Below are 22,579 nucleotides of genomic sequence, written 5' to 3'. Positions count from 1 at the left end.
TTTGGGCAAAGAAATCTTTAATTCTGGCATACAGTGGGTCAGGCCGTGTGAGATACACCCTTTACATTCAGGGGTTTGATTCAGGCATTTGAAATACAGCCATTTTGGGCAAAGAAATCTTGAATTCAGGCCTACACTGGTTCAGGCCGTGTGAGATACACACTTTACATACAGGGGTTTGATTCAGGCATTTGAAATACAGCCATTTTGGGCAAAGAAATCTTTAATTCAGGCCTAGACTGGTTCAGGCCATGTGAGATACACCCTTTACATACAGGGGTTTGATTCAAACATTTGAAATACAGCCATTTTGGGCAAAGAAATCTTTAATTCTGGCATACAGTGGGTCAGGCCGTGTGAGATACACCCTTTACATTCAGGGGTTTGATTCAGGCATTTGAAATACAGCCATTTTGGGCAAAGAAATCTTGAATTCAGGCCTACACTGGTTCAGGCCGTGTGAGATACACACTTTACATACAGGGGTTTGATTCAGGCATTTGAAATACAGCCATTTTGGGCAAAGAAATCTTTAATTCAGGCCTAGACTGGTTCAGGCCATGTGAGATACACCCTTTACATACAGGCTTTTGATTCCGGCATTTGAAATACAGCCATTTTGGGCAAAGAAATCTTTAATTGTCTGGTTCAGGCCGTGTGAGATACACACTTTACATACTGTCGTTCTATTCTACTATTAATTAACCACCCATTTAGGGCAAGATCCTAAATTCGAGAAATATGAGGAGAGCGTCAAATAAGGGACGTGGCCCAGGTCTTGGTGCTGCTGGTGGAGCTCCTGTTGCAGGGAGAGGACGTGGTTGATCTGTGCCAGCTACACTCACAAGTGAAACCCCTTCCTCAGGTGCGAGTAGGCGACAGAACCTGCAGCGGTATTTTGTCGGGCCTAATGCGGCTCTATGAATGGTGAGGCCTGAACAAGTACAGGCGATAGTAGATTGGGTTGCTGACAGTGGATCCAGTTCCTTCACATTGTCTCCCATCCAGTCTCCTGCTGAAAGACCACAGTTGGCACCTGTAGCCGATGTCCATCAGGCTTTCACCTCACCCCCTTGCAAATCAGCCAAGCAGTATGAGCCCCAAGTCATGCAGCAGTCTCTTCTGCTTTTTGATTACTCTGTTATCAGGGTTTCCCAGGGCCATTCACCTAGCCCTGCCCCAGAAGTGGAAGAGATTGAGTGCACCGATGCCCAACCACTTATCTTTCAAGATGAGTACATGGGAGGACCATCGCAGCACGTCTCGGATGATGACGAAACACAGGTGCCAACTGCTGGGGCTTTCGAAAGTGTGCAAACCGACAAGGAGGGGAGGGGTGAAGACTGGGTGGAAGATGATGTGGAGGACGATGAGATCCTAGACCCTACATGGAATAAAGGTCATGCGAGTAACCTATGTAGTAGGCCTCTTCATCCACCTATGGAGTGACAGTGCCACCTGCCACCCTGCAAACAGAGGATCTGTCAGCAACACCAACACCTGGGTCACCAAGCATCTCCACAATGTCCCACGGAAGCTTTCAGCTCTCCATCTCCCAAACGCAGTAGAGGAAAAGGAAGTACCCCCCTACCCACCCGCGATCCCTAGCCCTGAATGCCAGCATTTCTAAATTACTGGCCTTTGAAATGCTGTCATTCCGTCTGGTGGAGACGGATAGTTTTAAAGGCCTTATGGCAGTAGCTTTCCCACAGTACGTTGTGCCCAGCCTCCACTACTTTTCAAGACGAGCCATCCCCTCCCTGCACAACCAAGTAGGGGACAAAATCAGGTGTGCACTGTGCAACGCAATCTGTGGCAAGGTGCACCTGACTACGGATACGTGGACCAGTAAGCACGGTCAGGGCCGTTATATCTCCATAACAGCACACTGGGTAAATGCAGTGGCGGCTGGGCCTGAGGCGGATAGCAGTTTGGCACGTGTCCTTCCACCACCGAGGATTGCAGGGCGCTTCAGTTTGCCTTCTGTTGCTTCCTCCTCCTACTCTGCTTCCTCATCCTCTACCAGCTGATCATCCGGTCAGCGTAATACCTTCACCACCAACTTCAGCACAACCAGGGGTAAACGACAGAAGGCAGTTTTAAAACTTATCTGTTTGGGGGACAAAACCCACACCGCGCAGGAGCTGTGGATGTGCCTTTAAAAACAGAACGATGAGTGGTTTGTGCCAGTCAGCCTGAAGCCCGGTGTGATAATGGGCGAAATCTCATAGCAGCTCTGGGAGTAGCCGGTTTGACGCACATCCCTCGCCTGGCGCATGTGCTGAATTTGGTGGTGCAGAGCGTCCTTAAAAATTACCCCGATATGTTAGAGCTGTTGCATAAAGTGCCGTTCCGTCTGTGTGCGCTTTCGGCGTTCTCACCCAGCTGCTGCTCGCCTGTCAGCGCTGCAGAGTAGCATTGGCCTTCCCGCTCACCGTCTCATATGCGACGTGCCCACAAGGTGGAACTCCACCTTGCACATGCTGGTCAGACTGTGCGAGCAGCAGCAGGCGATTGTGGAGTTTCAGCTGTAGCACGCACGGGTGAGTCGCTCGGCGGAACAGCACCACTTCACCACCAATGACTGGGCCTCCATGCGAGACCTGTGTTCCTTGTTGCGCTGTTTTGAGTACTCCACCAACATGGCCAGTGCCGATAACGCAGTTCTCAGCGTTACTATTTCACTTCTATGCCTCCTTGAAAAAATGCTCCTGGCGATGATGGAAGAGGATGTAGCACAGGAGGAGGAGGAGGAGGAGGAAGAGGGATCATTTCGTAGGGTTTCCGGCCAGTCATTCCCAAGTGGCTCCGAGGGTGGGTTCCTGCACCCACAAACCCAATGTACACAATTGTCCAGCCAGGGCACAGTTCTGGAGGATCATGAGGAGGAGGAGATGGAGGAGGAGGAACCATGTTCACAGCAGGGTGGCACCCAGACCAGCTCATGGCCATCACTGGTGCGTTGATGGGGGGATACAGAGGACACAGACGATACACCTCCCACAGAGGACAGCTTTTCGTTGCCTCTGGGCAGCCTGGCACACATGAGCGATTAAATGCTGCAGTGTCTCCGCAATGACCACCGAATTGCCCACATTCTAACTTGTGCTGATTACTGGGTAGCCACGCTGCTGGATCCTTGTTACAAGGACAACGTACCATCCTTAATTCTGTCACTGGAGCGTGATCGTAAGATGCGCGAGTACAAGCGCACGCTGGTAGACGCGCTGCTGGTGGCATTCCCACCTTACAGCGGGGGCACAGTGGAAGCACAAAGCGAAGGCAGAGGACGAGGAAGAGGTCGCCAACGCAGCTGGGGCACCACCAGCACCTCAGAAGGCAGGGTAAGCATGGCCGAAATGTGGAAAAGCTTTGTTAGCACGCCACAACAACCAGCACCACCAGCTGATATGGAACATCTTAACAGGAGCAGTATGTGTGCACACGCCTACACGTACTGAATGACTGGTCTGCCCCCTTCATCTTCTGGGGCTCCAAATTGGGCACATGGCCTGAGCTTGCCCTTTACGCCTTGGAAGTGCTGGCCTGCCCTGCAGCCAGTGTATTATCTGAACGTGTGTTTAGCACAGCAGGGGGCGTCATCACAGACAAGCGCAGCCGCCTGTCCACAGCCAATGTGGACAAGCTCACGTTCATTAAAATGAACCAGGCATGGATCCGTCAGGACTTGTCCGTACCTTGTGCAGAATAGACATGTTTCCCGGCACTAACCAGCCATTGTTATACTGCAGCGCAATTGCTCATTCTTGTATTTTGGATATTTCACACTCTTTTAGAGTGTACCCTAATAAAATAAAAAAATATTTAAAACAAAAACCTGTGTTGGCTACCTCGTCCTCCGCTTCCACCTACACCGCTACGTCCACCGCCTCCTCAAACTCCTACTCTATATGGAACTCCACTTCATAAATAAAATATTTTTTTTTTTTATTTGTAAGTATTTTATTTTATATCATTTCACTACTTTGTCAGTTACATTTTCTGGTGAAATTCAGCAATTTTTGGGTGTATAGTACCACTGCTGTACCTATTAGGCCGGTTAAAAAAATAAAAATTGTAATTTACATTTTCGGGTGAAATTAACAAATTTTGGGGTGTATAGTACCACTGCTATACCTAGTAGGCCGGTTAAAAAAAAATAATTGTCATTTAAATTTTCGGGTAAAATTCACCAATTTTGGTGTGTATAGTACCACTGCTATACCTAGTAGACCGTTAAAAAAAAAAAAAAAATTGTCATTTACATTTTTTTTTTTTTTTTTTAAACCGGCCTAATAGGTATAGCAGTGATATTATACACAAAAAATTTGTGAATTTCAGCCGAAATTGTCATTTACATTTTAGGGTGAAATTCACAAATTTTGGTGTGTATAGTACCACTGCTATACCTATTAAACAGGGTAAACAAAAAAATATGTAATTTACATTTTCGGGTGAAATTCACAAATTTTTTGTGTATAGTATCACTGCTATACCTATTAGGCCGGTTAAAAAATAAATAAAAAAATTGTCATTTACATTTTCGGGTGAAATTAACACATTTTGGGGTGTATAGTACCACTGTCATACCTAGTAGACCAGTTAAAAAAAATTAAAATAATTGTAATTTACATTTTCGGGGGAAATTAACCAATTTTGGTGTGTATAGTACCACTGCTATACCTAGTAGATCGGTAAACAAAAATAAAAAAAATTGTCAGTTACATTTTCTAATGAAATTAACAAATTTGTGTGTGTATAGTACCACTGCTACACCTAGTAGGTCGGTTAAACAAAAAAATATTGTCATTTACATTTTCGGGTGCAATTCAAAAAAATTGTCATTTACATTTTCGGGTGAAATTCACAAACTTTTGGGTGTATAGTACCACTGCTATACCTAGTAGGCCGGTTAAAAAAAAAATAATTGTCATTTACATTTTCGTGTGAAATTCACCAATTTTTGTGTGTATAGTACCACTGCTACACCTAGTAGGCCGGTTAAACAAAAAAATATTGTCATTTACATTTTCGGGTGCAATTCAAAAAAATTGTCATTTACATTTTCGGGTGAAATTCACAAACTTTTGGGTGTATAGTACCACTGCTATGCCTAGTAGGCCGGTTAAAAAAATATAAAAATTGTCATTTACATTTTCGTGTGAAATTCACCAATTTTTGTGTGTATAGTACCACTGCTATACCTAGTAGACCGTTAAAAAAATAAAAAAAATTGTCAGTTACATTTTCTAATGAAATTAACAAATTTGTGTGTGTATAGTACCACTGCTACACCTAGTAGGTCGGTTAAACAAAAAAATATTGTCATTTACATTTTCGGGTGCAATTCAAAAAAATTGTCATTTACATTTTCGGGTGAAATTCACAAACTTTTGGGTGTATAGTACCACTGCTATACCTAGTAGGCCGGTTAAAAAAAAAATAATTGTCATTTACATTTTCGTGTGAAATTCACCAATTTTTGTGTGTATAGTACCACTGCTACACCTAGTAGGCCGGTTAAACAAAAAAATATTGTCATTTACATTTTCGGGTGCAATTCAAAAAAATTGTCATTTACATTTTCGGGTGAAATTCACAAACTTTTGGGTGTATAGTACCACTGCTATGCCTAGTAGGCCGGTTAAAAAAATATAAAAATTGTCATTTACATTTTCGTGTGAAATTCACCAATTTTTGTGTGTATAGTACCACTGCTATACCTAGTAGACCGTTAAAAAAATAAAATAAAATTGTCAGTTATATACTCTGGTGAAATTCACAAATTTTTGGGTGTGATGTACCACTCCTATACCTAGTAGACTGAAAAAAAATAATTAAATTTGTCAGTTACATTTTCCGGTGAAATTAACAAATTTTTGGGTGTGATGTTCCACTGCTATACCTAGTAGACAGGTTTAAAAAATTGTCAGTTACATTTTTGGGTGAAATTCACCAATTTTTGGGTGTAATATACCCCTCCTCTACCTAGTTGACAGCTTAATAAATGTCAATAATTTTTCTGTTACATTCTTGGGTTGACATTATACAATTTTAGACGTGAATAAACACCTGCTATGCATAGGTGACAGGGAATAAAATTTAATATATTATTCAGTAATTAATGTTCGCCAATCTTTTCATTTAATGCTTAAACCTTGAAAAGTTGTCACAATTTTACACTTTAATAATTTCTCACATATTTCAACTCTATAATTTTAAATTTGAAAAAATTAATCCTACCTTGGATGTGGTCTCTCTGTCTCACGCTCCCTCTCTGGCCTGGAACCCTGTTTCCCCGCCACCCGTGATCACCATGGTAGGTGCATAAAAGAACATCGAAAGTTGATAGAGCAGATATCAAATTGGATCGTGAACATCATGGGGACGTGCGACATGGTGGGGCAGTAAGTGTGCACACGCCTACACGAACTGACTGACAGGGGTCAGCCCCTGCAACTTCTGGGTCTCCAAATTGGGCACATGGCCTGAGCTTGCCCTTTACCCCTTGGAGGTGCTGGCCTGCCCTGCAGCCAGTGTATTGTCTGAACGTGTGTTTAGCATGACTGGAGGGGGTTATCACAGGTTATATTTCCCAATGTTTTGGGGTGTACCCTAATTTTAAAAATAACATTTAAAACCAAAAAGCAGTGTTAGGCTACCTCCTCCTCCTCCACCGCCGCGTCCTCCTAGATCAAGATTATTATTTTTTATTTTTACCTATTTTATGTTATTTAAAGTCATTTCCCTATCCACATTTGTTTGCAGAGCACTTGCCATGCTCTTAACCACATTTTGATGCCATTTGCAGCCCTTTCCATGACATTTTTACAGCCATTTTAGTGCTCAAAAGTTCGGGTCCACATTGACTTGGTTTTCAGCTGAAAAACAAGGCAGATTCTGCTCATTTGCATGTCTTTCCCATATGCCCATTTTTATGCAAATGAGTTTACATGACAAAACTGTATAGAAAGGTTATTGAATACAATCAAAAAACTTTTTGTCACCCTAATGATAATGATCTAGGTGCGCAAGTCCACCCAAGCTATCCAACACATATGAAACAACTTTGAGGCTTACTGGCTCTCAGTCAGATGAGAGCCGGTTCTGAATGTCTTATAGTGCACAAGGCTGCCATTGTAAGGTATGCTGAGTGTTATCTGTCTCATGGATAGATTGTTGGCTTGCACATACCTGGCTTTGGGCAAATAGCCTTTGTGTGGTTGTCTATTGTATGTAATAGGAGTCTGAGATGCATCCAAACATCCTCCCTGTGCTGTTTCCAAACCATTTTGGTGGTATTTCCATCAATTTCTAACCTTTTTCTGTGAACCAGACATCCTCTCCTCTTCAGAGCAGGGGGTTCCTGGTTTAATGTTTGGGTTCTCCCATTGACTTCCATTGTGCTCAGGTGCTCTGTAGAGCACCCAAGCACTTTAGTGCTTTATCAACACTACACTCTACCTATACTCCTCAGCATTTTGAAATTAGGAAAGCGCTGAGTAAGCACTGGGACCTTCTAACGGCTGATCCTGTCCTTGCATGGTCTTTACCTATTACTCGATCAATCACTTTTAGACGATCCAAAAACCTTAAGGACAAACTTGTTAAAAGTCACTATTCTACCTCATCTAGTGTTAACACCTTTGGTCCTTGTAGATCATCTTGGGGATATAAACCTTGGAATCGCTGTGTTGCATTTAAGAATGTTGACAGTGCAAGCTACTTTTGGAGTTCGTATGGGTCAAGAGAATTTGCAATCACTCATACGATAACCTGTTCTACATCTGGCATTAGTTATTATGCCCATTGTCCCTGTAATCTGATTTATGTGGGACTTACATCACAAGAGTTCAAACGCTGCATCCGTGAACATGTTTTGGGAATAGAGGCCTCGAAGGATACGGTGGACATTTCCACATTGAAAACTATTCCCAAACACTTTTGTCAATACTAGAGATGAGCGAATCGAATCCCACGAAGTGGAATTAGATCCGAATTTCAGGATAAATGTGATTCGCCTAGAAGCCGGATTTCCTCATGCTTTGTATCAGCGAATCGATTTAAATTAAAATAATATAAAAACAACAAAAATTCAAACTTACCTACTCCCTTTGCTCGCGACGGGCCGCCAGCCTCCATCTTGCTTGAAGATCTCAGCCGAAATTCCGTGTGGTGCGAGATTATATCATCACGCTGGCCGGCGTGATGATGTCATATACGTCACCATGCCAGCCGGCATTATGAGGTAATGTTGCGCCGCACAGGATTTCGGCCGAGATCTACAAGCAAGATGGCGGCGGCCGGCACGTCGCAAGCAAATGGAGGAGGTAAGTTAGATAAAACTAAATTTGTATTGTTAATTTTACACTCAGATGCCGTGATCATGTATGAACGGGGCATCTGAGGGGTACAATGAAGGGGGCGGCGCTATCGCTGCTCCCTGTCATTGCACCCGCTACTTACAAAAAATGTGCTTCGTGACAAAGTAATTTGTCACGAAGCAATTTATTTTTGTGAAATTCGGTGAATCAGTAGAATGGAACTTTTAAGAAATTCGCTCATCTCTAGTCAATACCATAACTGTAGGGGTGATCTCCTCAGATTTATTGGTATTGATCGGATTCTCATTTCACAGCAAGGGGGTAATTGGAAAAAAACTGCTATCACAGAGCAAGTCCAAATAGATTTATACTCTGAGTACGGTGAAACCTGCGGGCTTGAATGAAAATCTATCTTTTCCATCTTATCGTTTTCTTCTTGTCTCCTTTTATTTTCTGTATATTTACCTATTTACTTATTTTTCCCATTTCCTTTTACGTTTCTTTCCCCTTTTTTTTTATTTTCCTGTACTAATCCGCATATGATCTCCTTTGGGCGATCACCCCTCTATTTTATCGGACTTTTTTAAAATTACTTTGTTTTAATTTTTTAATATTTGTATATTCAATTTTGTTATACAACTACCCAGTCTTAATATCTGGAGCATTTTTCACACGCCTGTTGTGGTTGAGCCTACACTTGTACAGTCTTCAGCTGTGGATCTAGCAGTATGGAAGAAAGAAAAAAATCTTTGATCTCTATATAGAACTTTTTACTCCTTGCGCTGTATTGTATAAGTTCTTTAAGGTTTTAGCCTTGGACTTCCGACACAGCTTTTTTCTTGATCTCTTTCAAGTGCCCGTTTTATTTCTAATTTTATTACAGATTAGGCTGGTGGTACCTCCGTTTTGTGACAATTTTAGGCCTCCTTCACACGACCGTTTTTTTTTTTTTCGTTTTGCGGGCCGTTTTTTGCGTTCCGTATACGGAACCATTCATTTCAATGGTTCCGCAAACAAAACGGAATGTACTCCGTATGCATTCTGTTTCCGTATTTCCGTTTTTCCGTTCCGTTGAAAGATAGAACATGTCCTATATTTGGCCGCAAATCACGTTCCGTGGCTCCATTAAAGTCTATGGGTCCGCCAAAAAAACGGAATGCATACGGAAATGCATCCGTATGTCTTCCGTATCCGTTCCGTTTTTTTGCGGAACCATCTATTGAAAATGTTATGCCCAGCCCAATTTTTTCGAGAAAATTACTGTATACTGTATATGCCATACGGAAAAACGAAAGGGAAAAACGGAACGGAAACAGAAACACAACGGAAACAAAAAACGGAACAACAGATCCGTTTAAAACGGACCGCAAAACACTGAAAAAGCCATACAGTCGTGTGAAAGAGGCCTTAGTGTGTTTTCTTTATTTATGGTTTTTATATGGATTGTTTTTGTAAAAAAAAATATGTTTATGTGTTTCTTAACTTTATCTGTTCCCATTTTTTATTTTTTTATTATTTTTTTTCAACTTTTTTTCACACACACTCACAGTTTCCCTTCACAGTTGGTTTTCATAAAACTATTTTGTGGGTTTTTTAATATTTCACTTTTTGCATTCTCACATTTTTCTATTTTCTTATACTTGATACATTTTTTCCCCCACACAATAATAATAAAATAATAAAAAAAATGTTTGATTTATCCAACTTTTTTTTACATCTTTTGCACCTTTTACACATGCACACCTTGTGTTATATTTAATTCATATTCTCATTTGTCTATTTGCGCTTTTTATTTTTTCTCTCTTTGCCTCCTGTTCACACTTCTTGTTTTTCACCCTCTGGCAAACTACACACTTTTTTCCCTCCTTTTTCTGGTCTTTATTTTTACTTGCTCACTCTTTCCTGCACTGTCACTGCTGTCATGAATCCCGGACACTTTGGAGGTGATTACTGTGTGGGTTTTTCTCCTTGGCCGTTTTGCCCTTATCCAACATGGTAGATCAGGCAACTGCTCAATTCTGTGCTGTACCACACCCCCAACGGATCATGTGATTGATGGGGAGGTGTCGTATGCCTTTTACTTATACCGGCTGGTCTAGGTGTATGTTCAGTAATAGTATTATGTGTTTCTGTTGTAGCCATATTTTGTCTTAACGGGCACTTGTGCCAAGGCTATCATTCATTGTTTGATGCTGGTATTGGGAGCAGTCTTCTACTACTCCTCTTTTTTTATCTTGTGTCACGTGACGCTTTGATCACATGATCACAGTCTGATGGACGTGCTTGTAGGAGGATACACCCTGTGTGAACGGATGTATGATGTGAAGTGGGGCTTGGCTTATATGATTTTCATCATGTGTGTCTAATTGGTAGTACTGGGTATATATATAGGGGCCTTTCTGCCTTATGCCTCTACTCCCCCTGAGGAAGCTGACGTGAAACACGTGTTGGGGTATCTAGGAGGTGCCACTAGCCACGGGTCTGTATTGTGTATATGTTGTGGATCTTTTTTTTTTTTTTTATCTAGGTGATGGAGCCACATGGTTTGATTTTGTATTTAGTTATACTTGTTTTTCCATCCCATCTTTTCCACTACTTGCAATGCTATAACTTGATGTCCCGACGTATTTTGTGCACTCTCCATGTAGTTGTGTCTATCTTTGCCAATTTATGTATCTATTTATTTGTTTCATCGGTTTCAATAAAGATACATTTTTGTATTATATCTGTGTATATGCTGAGTGTCTGGGTTGGTCTCATCTAGGAGCTATAAGTTAACAAATTAAATAGAAAAAAAGGAAAATTACGGCATTATATTAACACTATGATCTAATAATATTTAGTGTTTAGCGTGAATATTCGAATAGCGAAAATAATCGCAAATATCCGCACTTTGAGAGTTCGCAAATAGATTTTTTTTTCACAGTACACATGATCCCTCCCTGCTTCTTGCTTGAGGGCCAATGAGAAGGCTGCCATATCTATCATAGCTTAACAACATCCCTAGCAACCAATAGGAAAGTTGCCTAATTGCGCTGTGCTCAATTTCTGTTTTATAATACTTCTGATACCTCATATATCATCTAGATAGTGGTAGATAGTGTAGGTTAGTTAGTGTAGGGTGTTAGGTACATTAGTTAGGTAGCTCAGTCATTTGGTGAAATAATGAGTGGACATAGTAGTGCCGGCAGCCGCTGGACCGCTGCCAGCACGGGGCCGCTCTTCTACCCACAGAGGGGTGGGCGCAGATGGCAGGGGCGTCTACCTGAGCCGTGATTTTTTTGGGCACGGAAGCTGTTCCATTTCATCTCAGGATGCCGAGGCAGTGGTGTCATTCGTGACCCAAGCCAGTGGCACGGATTCCTCTGCCCTGGCACTGAGCAGCTGCAGCTCTCCACCTCCTGCAGAACCATCCCCAGCCCCCAAGAATCGACCCTGATGCTGTTTGACAGCGAAAGGGAGAGGGACATCTTGGAGGTGGTAATGCAGGAGAGTGAGTTAGAGCTTGGTCCAGATGGTCAGGACTAGAGTTGAGCGAACACCTGGATGTTCGGGTTCGAGAAGTTCGGCCGAACTTCCCGGAAATGTTCGGGTTCGGGATCCGAACCTGACCCAAACTTCGTCCCAAACCCCATTGAAGTCAATGGGGACCCAAACTTTTCGGCACTAAAAAGGCTGTAAAACAGCCCAGGAAAGGGCTAGAGGGCTGCAAAAGGTAGCAAAATGTAGTTAAATCCCCTGCAAACAAATGTGGATAGGGAAATGAATTAAAATAAAATAAATAAAAATTAACCAATATCAATTGGAGAGAGGTCCCATAGCAGAGAATCAGGCTTCATGTCAGCAGAGAATCAGTCTTCATGTCATAGCAGAGAATCAGGCTTCACATCAGCCAAAACTGGAACAGTCCATTGTCATATATTTAGGCCCCGACACCCAGACAGAGGAGAGAGGTCCCATAACAGAGATTCAGGCTTCATGTCAGCAGAGAATCAGTCTTCATGTCATAGCAGAGAATCAGGCTTCACGTCACCCACCACTGGAACAGGCCACTGTCACATATTTAGGCCCCGGCACCCAGGCAGAGGAGAGAGGTCCCATAACAGATAATCTGGCTTCATGTCAGCAGAGAATCAGTCTTCATGTCATAGCAGAGAATCAGGCTTCACGTCAGCCAAAACTGGAACAGTCCATTGTCATATATTTAGGCCCCGACACCCAGACAGAGGAGAGAGGTCCCATAGCAGAGATTCAGGCTTCATGTCATAGCAGAGAATCATGCTTCACGTCACCCAAAACTGGAACAGTCCATTGTCAGATATTTAGGCCCCGGCACCCAGACAGAGGAGAGAGGTCCCATAGCAGAGATTCAGGCTTCATGTCATAGCAGAGAATCATGCTTCACGTCACCCAACACTGGAACAGGCCACTGTCAGATATTTTTAGGCCCCGGCACCCAGACAGAGGAGAGGTTCATTCAACTTTGTGACACTGACAGCAGCACTGATGAGAAAGGTAGACACCCAAGGCAAACCGTGCACCAGGTCACCAGGGGGCATAGTGTCAGGGGCTCCACTGGTAATGGCAGCAGGAGGTGGCAGCTACAGCAGCAGCAGCAGCAGCAGGCGCCAGCTCCACCTGTGTGCATCGAGCCTGAACAGGTGCAAGCCAGCACCACCCCATTTGACAGGAGGTCAGTGCATAAGTCGCCTGTTTGGGCTTACTTCACCCTGGCAGCAGGCGATGTGACAATTTCCATCTGTCAGTTATGCCATGCCAGGGTGAGATGAGGAGAGGGAGGTCTGTTGCTCGGCTGGGTACCATTGCCCTTACTCAGCAACTGAGAGTCAACCATTGGTGGGAGTGGGAACAGATGCAGGGTGGTCGTAGCAGTGCCAGCAGCAGTGCGCAGGGGACAGCAGCTCCTGCCACTGTCCTGCAGTCACCCCAACAATGCATTCCCACTCCCCCACTCCGACTCCTCAATGGGTACCTAGCAAGGGTTATCGCCCAACATCTGCTGCCCTTCAATTTTGTCGACTGCAATCCATTCCGGCAGATGTTGGAGCAGGCCCAACCCAGATGGCGTGACCCTAGCCACAATTTCTTTGCCAGGACCAGCGTCCTTGCCCTACATCAGCACATTGTGCAGAATGTATCCCTGTTGCTGGATCACGCTGTCAGCGACAGGGTACATCTGACAATGGATGCCTGGACCAGCAGACATGGGCAGGGACGATACATAAGCTTTACTGCCCATTGGGTGTCCCTCCGAGGTGCCGGGAAGGGATCATCAGATGTTGCAGCATCTCAGTTTGTGGTGCAGCCCTTGGGTGTCCAGTGGAGAACTGCTACTGTCCCTCTAGCCACTATCTCCACCGCTGCTGAGCCCCCCAGCAAGCGTCCCCACAGCTATGCAAGTGTGGGGCACGTCCGCTGCCAGACCGTGCTCCAGCTTATGAGTTTAGGGGAACAGAGACACACTGGACCTGATGTTTTGGCCGCCCTCTAGGCTCAGGTCCACAAGTGGCTGACACCCCGAAGGCTCCAGGCAGGTATGGTTGTCTGTGACAATGTCATCAACCTCCTCACCGCCCTCCATGCTGGCAGTCTCACACACGTGCCCTGCATGGCACATGTCCTCAACCTTGTGGTACAGAAGTTCCTAAGCGCATACAGTACAGACCAAAAGTTTGGACACACCTTCTCATTCAAAGAGTTTTCTTTATTTTCATGACTATGAAAATTGTAGATTCACACTGAAGGCATCAAAACTATGAATTAACACATGTGGAATTATATACATAACAAACAAGTGTGAAACAACTGAAAATATGTCATATTCCAGGTTCTTCAAAGTAGCCACCTTTTGCTTTGATTACTGCTTTGCACACTCTTGGCATTCTCTTGATGAGCTTCAAGAGGTAGTCCCCTGAAATGGTTTTCACTTCACACGTGTGCCCTGTCAGGTTTAATAAGTGGGATTTCTTGCCTTATAAATGGGGTTGGGACCATCAGTTGCGTTGAGGAGAAGTCAGGTGGATACACAGCTGATAGTCCTACTGAATAGACTGTTAGAATTTGTATTATGGCAAGAAAAAAGCAGCTAAGTAAAGAAAAACGAGTGGCCATCATTACTTTAGGAAATGAAGGTTAGTCAGTTAGCCGAAAAATTGGGAAAACTTTGAAAGTAAGGGCTATTTGACCATGAAGGAGAGTGATGGGGTGCTGCGCCAGATGACCTGGCCTCCACAGTCACCGGACCGGAACCCAATCAAGATGGTTTGGGGTGAGCTGGACCGCAGAGTGAAGGCAAAAGGGCCAACAAGTGCTAAGCATCTCTGGGAACTCCTTCAAGACTGTTGGAAGACCATTTCAGGGGACTACCTCTTGAAGCTCATCAAGAGAATGCCAAGAGTGTGCAAAGCAGTAATCAAAGCAAAAGGTGGCTACTTAGAAGAACCTAGAATATGACATATTTTCAGTTGTTTCACACTTGTTTGTTATGTATATAATTACACATGTGTTAATTCATAGTTTTGATGCCTTCATAGTCATGAAAATAAAGAAAACTCTTTGAATGAGAAGGTGTGTCCAAACTTTTGGTCTGTACTGTACCCAAGGCTGAGCGACATCATGCCAAGGGAACGTAGGATTGCCAGCCACCTCCGAAGCTCCCCAACTGCCACCGCGTCCCTGTCCAAACTGGAGCAGGACAACAATCTGCCACCTCACAGGCTTATTGTGGACAGCGTGACGTGGTGGGAGCAGTGACGGGTGGTGAAAGAATACCTGCTGGACCAAGGCACTTCCTGGCCATTACACTAACTCCCATACATCACCAATGCGGAGTGGGGGCAGATACACCAGGTCTGCCATGTGTTGGCCCCATTCGAGCAGGCAACCAAGATAGTCAGCGGGGAGCATGTCGGCCTCAATAACGTGCTCCCCATAGTGTTCCTGCTGGACAGGACACTAGATCGCCTGCTCGAGGCTGGGGAGAGTGCCTTGTTGGAGCAAGAAGAGGCAACAATGCTCCACCAAGACCAGGCCCAGGACGAGGAGGAGGAAGAGGAAGAGTTTTTTGAGGAGATTGCTGACGTCGAGGAGTTTGGTCCTGGTCAGGAGGGGGAGCCAATGCGGGGGGTACCGTTAGTCGGGGGGTGGGGAGGCTCCGTCAGGGAGCAGCAGCACCAGGAGGACCAGGATGTCATGGTCCCGGGCAGCCAAGAAGAGTCACATCGGGCTGTCCTCTTCCCCATGGCTGTCCACATGCTGTGATGCCTCAGGAGGGACCCCCAGATAAGGAAAATTAGGGAGAGGGATGATTTTTTTGGCCACCCTTTTAGACCCTCGCTGCAAGGGGAAGCTTGAGCAGTTCATCCCAGCCAGCTGGAGGGAGGCCCGTATTCAAAACCTGCGGGTCTGTCTGCTTCTCCGGCTGGAGCAGGCAAACCCTAAGCCTCACGTTCCAGTTCTCCCCGCCCATCTCACCCAGGAGGTGGCTAGCCCAAGCACCTCCAGCCGAGCAGGTAATCTTATGGGTGAGATGAGGCTGTTCTACCAGCCTGCGCAATCCAGTAGCAGCAGCAGCAGCAGTCACCACCAGTGTCTGGCCCGCATGGTGGCAGACTACATGGGGTTCGTCGGTGCTTCCAACAGCATGAGCACCGACAACCCCATTGAGTACTGGGTTGCCAGGCTGGACACCTGCCATCAGCTCGCTCAGTATGCACTGGAAGTACTGTCTTGCCCCCCTCCAGTGTACTGTCTGAGTGGACATTCAGCGCGGCAGGTAGGGCGGTCACCGACAAGCGGACTTGTCTGTCCACTGACTCAGTGGACAGACTGACATTTATCAAAATAAATGAGTCCTGGATCGCCAGCGAATTCTTGGCCCCAGCCGTCGGTTCCAGGCCCAAGGGCCCTTGTCAATCCCTCTCCTTGGCTCTCCCTCCCAAACTTCGTTGTTTTTTAACTTCTGTATATATTTCTTGATGATTTTAAATATGTAATTATTTATTTATTGATAACTTTATATATTTATGTATTGATGAATTTATTTATGCATTTATTGATGATTTTATTTATGCAATTATTTATTTATGGATGATTTTTTCAATATATTTAATTATTTATTCATTGATAACTTTATTAAATATTTCTGTATTGATGAATTTATGAATTTATTGATTAATTAATTTATGTATTTTTTTTACAAATTTATTTATATATTTCTCTATTGTTGAATTTCTTTACATATGTTTTATGGCGATCATTTTTTTTATTTTTAAATCTTTCAGTTTATTTATCTGCTTTTCATTAATTTATTAAACCTTTTATTTATTTATTCATTAATTTAATGAATTGTTGAAATATTTATATATATACTACACATTAAGCCCGTTTGAATAACGGGTGCTAGAACAGTAGTGCATAAACATTAGAAGCAACGTTATATCTTAAATGTCAAGGGAACTTTAACACATTGGCTTTTTGTGCTAAATAATTTGATTCAATTGATTAATCGTTTCATCCCTAGTATCGTGAAACCCTTATTCCTCCGCGTGATCTCTAGACATTGCCCTCCATACATAAACCATATTGTAAAACAGACGTCTCAGATACCAATATGCACACATCACTCCACACGCTGCCCGCACCAGTCTGCTCTCAGTTTCCATATCGGGCACATCGAGTCTGGAGAAGAACACTCTGGAAATGCAGCCTGCCGTGTGCTGATTCCTCCAAGCCAGAGGGCAGCATAATTGGCATGGTTTAGCTGCGGCTCTCTCATCCTACTTTTGTCTGTGAAGAGTCATGGTTACTGACGCTCGCACGACCCATACATGATCAGCGCCACACACACCGAGTTCCAGCCATCGGCAGCTCCCAGCAGTCCTCTGCCCATTAGAGCACAGAAGGCAGTGAGGAACCAGCTTGCCTCGGCCCGGGTGTGGAAGTGTCCCCGACTCTGATGCCGGGATCAGTTCCACTCCCCTTGGTGATGACTCTGTCACAGTCCCCGGCTGCTGGCGGGATTCTTGGTGGCTGCCTCCAGTGCACAGCCCAGATCATTGCTTGCAGGTCATGCTGCAGAATAAATAAATCAAAAATTGAAAGGCACTCCGTCTCGGACAAAGGGAGTATCGATCCCAGGAGGAGGTGCTCAATGGAGGGGCTATCACGCCACTATACAAAATTATATATATATATATCCACGGCACACTCATAAATTTTTGTCAATTAGATATGATTTATTGTTTTATCAACACCAACTTTGTATAGCATATCAAGAAGATAGGGCCAACGTTTCAACGTTTCGGTCCAAACAGGACCTTGATCACGGCCTATAAACAACATAAAAAATATATATATATAACATCAATGGGTTGTTGAATCACAATCATCAAGTAAAGTATACAAAAAAAGGATATACGGATAGTCTACATTTATATAGAAATAATCATAGTCAATGAGGAGCCACAGTGAGTGGATCAGTCTAGCAGGCGACCAGGTAAAGAAAAATAGAGACAGCAAGTGGAATCTGGTCTGATCTATGTCATATACCATCATAGTTATAGAGATTACCAACCACATTGGGGATTATATGAAAGTTGGCCAGCGACATAACAATTCTAATTATGGTATAGAAAATAGATGACCAGATATCCATGATGCAGTTATAATCAATTTCAACAGAGATAACAGGCAATCTACAGATACACTATTCTATCATGAATACAAGATGCAAATGTTATACATCTAGAAATCAAGCGGTATCGTACAAACATCCAATATAAAGTACGGAGGGTGAGTCAAAGTCTATCTAAGAAAGCACTAAACAATCATATCAGGAAAGTTACCTAATGCAGTAGAGACGATGTGTGCTCGTTGGTGGTATAGGGGAGACTGGCTATGAAGCGCCAGTTATAATGGATTTACCTCGTATTCCTCGGCGTCTGACGTCACCAATATGCGTCTGGTTTGTATTTGGAACGCAAAGCGCGCCGCGCATAGGCATTTGACGTCATAGCTGTGCGTCTGGTTATATATTGGAACGCAAGACGCCGTGTGTCTAGACTGCGCATGCGTGAGCGCTCGTTAAGCCGCTATACCACTTGTGAGCAACTACATGTCTCAAAAGCGTAAGCATATCAATAGAAAAATGAATTTCAAACTTAATTATGACATCACATCTGAATCTCCAGCAATAAACATGGAAAATGAACAAATTATGAGATAGATCGCTCATCAATTCTCCCAAAGCAAATCCTTTTCTGTCCTATGTCTGGGTTTCATAGTGTCGGTCATCACAGATCTGCGTTTCATAGTGTCGATCATCACAAGTCGTGTTAAATATCGTGAGTTTCATAGTGTAGATCATCACAAATCTGCGTTTCATAGTGTCGGTCATCACAAATCATGTTAGATATCTTGATTAGTTACAGAATTAAATATAACCAAGATTAGTATATGTTAGAAAGAACAAAATAATGAAATTGTAACCATACCTAGACCTATGTATCAGCGCGTCTAGATAAGGAAAAAAGATAAAAAAGTGAGAAAACCGTTAAGTAGAGATAATATGGAAATAGTACAATTATTACAAACAGTTGCAATAAAAGACCTAATTCGAAAAGACATCAATTTACATATCATATTCATATTAATAAATTATTCATATTAATAGATCAAAATTGCGGTTAAGTCCATATGGTGAAATCGTTTTGAGCTCATAGATCCAGAAGGACTCTCTTTTTTGTATTAAGAGTTTACGATGCTGCAGAATAAGGCTTTAGCTGGGAGGCTTGGCTACACACAGGGGGTAGTGTCACACAGCCCGGGGCAGACTTCACCAGGAAGGGGCTGACAGGCACTTGGGAGCACTTACTCTGTCATCCAGCAGAGCAGAGTTTGGAGTCTGTTTTGAAGGCACCATGTGTTCTGGAGTTACATAGAACTGCCGGTAAACTTACCCCACAAAACGAATGCAGCTGTGCTTCATCTTTGTTGACTTGACATAGAAAATCAGATCCTGTAGGTTCCAGAAAAACGTACAGTAATCCGGTCCTCTACAATGCAGATGTCTAGAGGGGGAAAACATTTCAGGGCTTCCAGGGAGAGATGGGGTAGATAGATAGATTATAGCATGATGGACAGCATGTATATATCTACCCCATCTCTCCCTGAAAGCCCTGCATTATTCTCCCCCTTCCGACATCTGCATTGTATAGGACAGGATTACTATACGTTTTTCATGAACTTAAAGGAATATGAATTTCTATGGCAAGTCCACAAAGATGAAGCAAAGCTACATTTGTTTTGTGGGGTAAGTTTACCGGCTGTTCGATGTAACTCGAGAACACATGGTGCCTTCAAAACAGACTCCAAACTCCACTCTGCTGGATGTCAGTGTAGGTGATCCCTGGTGCCTGTGAGCCCCTTCCTGGTGAAGTCTTCCCCGGGCTGTGTGACACTACCCCCCCTGTGTAGCCAAGCCTCGCAGCTAAAGGCTTATTCTGCAGCATGACCTGCGATTGATGATCCAGGCTGCGTACTGGAGGCAGCCGCCGAGGACCCCGCCAGCAGCTTGGGACTGTGACAGAGTCATCACCAAGGGGAGGGGAACTGATCCCGGCGGCAGACCCGGGGACACTTCCACACCTGGGCCGAGGCAAGCTGGTTCCTCACTGGCTTCTGTGTTCTGATGGGCAGAGGATGGCTGGGTGCTGCCGATGGCTGGACCTGTAGCGGAGCGCTAGTGCGACATAGGCTTTCTCTGCCGGTATTCCAAGGGTTACTTCAGGATCAGGTTATTAACACAGGAAGCACAGCATCAGTAGTAAATAAAACCATCCACGAATATCCCAGCACTCTTCTAATAACTGGAGGACACACAGTATCAGGAGCAGGACACTGTTTAATGCCACATACTCTACTTTTATGCCACTCTCCCATGCAAGGGAGCAGGGCCGGTGCCACCTGTAAGGCGACCTAGGCAGCCGCCTAGGGCGCAATTTAGCAGGGGTGCCGGCCCCCTGCGGTTTAAAAAAAAAGCGTTGCAGCAAGTTTTTCTTTTTAAGTATGGCGGCGGGCCCTCCCCCGCACCGGGCGGCTGCCACACTGCCCAGAGAGAGGGACTGACAGGAGGGAAGCGCCTCTAATGTAGCGTGGCCGAGCTCTGTTCGGTCCGTGGTACAGGAGCTTTTGTTTCCTGTACCCGGCCGGACTGACAGGAAGTGATCACTTAGTGTGCACTTCCTTTCAGTCCGGCCGGGTACAGGAAACAAATGCTCGGCCACGCTACACTAGAGGTGGGGGGGAAATGGAATGAAAGTGACAAGGGAGGGGGAGGGGGGAATGAGAGTGACAAGGGAGGGGGGAATGAAGAGAGTGACAAGGGGGAAATGAGAGTGACAAGGGGGAATGAGAGTGACAAGGGTGGGGGGAGGAAATGATGAGAGTGACAAGGGAGTGGGGGGAAGAATGAGAGTGACAAGGGGGGAATGAGAGTGACAAGGGGGGGAATGAGAGTGACAAGAGAGGGGGGGAGGAAATTATGAGAGTGACAAAGGAGGGGGGAAATGAGAGTGACAAGGGAGGGGGGGAGGAAATGATAAGAGTGACAAGGGAGTGGGGGGAAGAATGAGAGTGACAAAGGGGGGGGGGATGAGAGTGACAAGGGGGGGTGAGAGTGACAAGGGAGTGGGGGAGGAAATGATGAGAGTGACAAGGGAGTGGGGGGGAGAATGAGAGTGACAAGGAAGGGGGGATGAGAGTGACAAAGGAGGGAGGGAGGAAATTATGAGAGTGACAAGGGAGTGGGGGGAAGAATGAGAGTGACAAGGGAGGGGGGGATGAGTGTTACAAAGAAGGGGGGATGAGAGTGACAAGGGAGGGGGGGAGGAAATGATGAGAGTGACAAGGGAGTGTGGGGGGGATGATGAGAGTGACAAGGGAGTGGGGGGAAGAATGAGAGTGACAAGGGAGGGGGGGTGAGAGTGACAAGGGAGAGGGGATGAGAGTGACAAAGGAGGGGGGGGAATGAGAGTGACAAGGGAGGGGGGAATGAGAGCGACAAGGGAGGGGGGAGTAAATGAGAGTGACAAGGGAGAGGGGGAGTAAATGAGAGTGACAAGGGAGGGGGGGGAGAAGAGAGTGACAAGGGAGTCCCCAGAGCCAGACCCAGAGCCAGACTGCAGCCAGAGACCAGATCATCTTATTGTCCTGGTGGTAAGTAGACAATGCAATATGTTTATTATTTAATTGTTTAGTCATTAATACTACATTGGAAACTAATTTACCTCACATTAAGGCTCCATTCACACGTCCGCAACGTGTTTTGCGGATACACGGAGCCGCGGAATCCGCAAAACACGGAAAGCGGCAATGTGCATTCTGTAGTTTGTGGACCGCACATTGCCGGCACTAATAGAATATGCCTGTTCTTGTCCGTAATTGCGGACAAGAATAGGATATGTTCTATTTTTTTGCGGAAACGGAAGTGCGGACCCGGAAGTGCGGATCCGCAATTCCGTGTTCGGGCAGCACATCGTGCTTTCCCATAGGAATGAATGGGTCCGCAATTCCGTTCCGCAAAATGCAGAACAAAATTGCGGACGTGTGAATGGAGCCTAAAAGGACATTATAGTCCAAGAACCCCTACAGTTTAATGTAGTGGTACTGGTGTCTATAGCCTGTTCCTGCAGAGAAAAGACACTGTGCAGTACTGGTGTTAAAGGAGCACTATAGTGCAAGGAAAACAAACTCATTTCCCTGGCACTATATAGTTGTTAGGAGTGGGGAACCCTCGTGTCCCCCTCCCACTGGGCTGAAGGGGTTAAAACCCCTTCAGCCACTTACCTTTCTCCAGCACCGGCACTGGGAACTCTTCTCCCCGATCCTCCTCTCAGCTGCGAATGCGCATGCGCACGCATTCAAAACTATGTTCCGCGTCTTCCCACTGTAAGTTTCACAGTGAGAATCGCGGAAGCACCTCTAGCGGCTGTCAGGGAGACAGCTACAAGAAGCTTGATTAACCCTAAGGGAAACATAGCAGTTCTTTTAATTTAATGCTGAGAAAGGGGTGGAACATATGTGATGTCATGATATGGGCAGATCATTTGATAAAGGGGGGAGGAAGCAATTTTTATCTTGCCTAGGGCGGCAAAAATCCTTGAGCCGGCCCTGCAAGGGAGACACCTACGGAAAATTATCCATTCTTCAATCACAGACTGGTTACAGCCCAAACA

Source organism: Bufo bufo, chromosome 2 (assembly GCF_905171765.1).
Source record: "Bufo bufo chromosome 2, aBufBuf1.1, whole genome shotgun sequence".
In the NCBI taxonomy this organism is placed as follows: Eukaryota; Metazoa; Chordata; class Amphibia; order Anura; family Bufonidae; genus Bufo; species Bufo bufo.
This window is presented reverse-complemented; position numbering follows the sequence as displayed.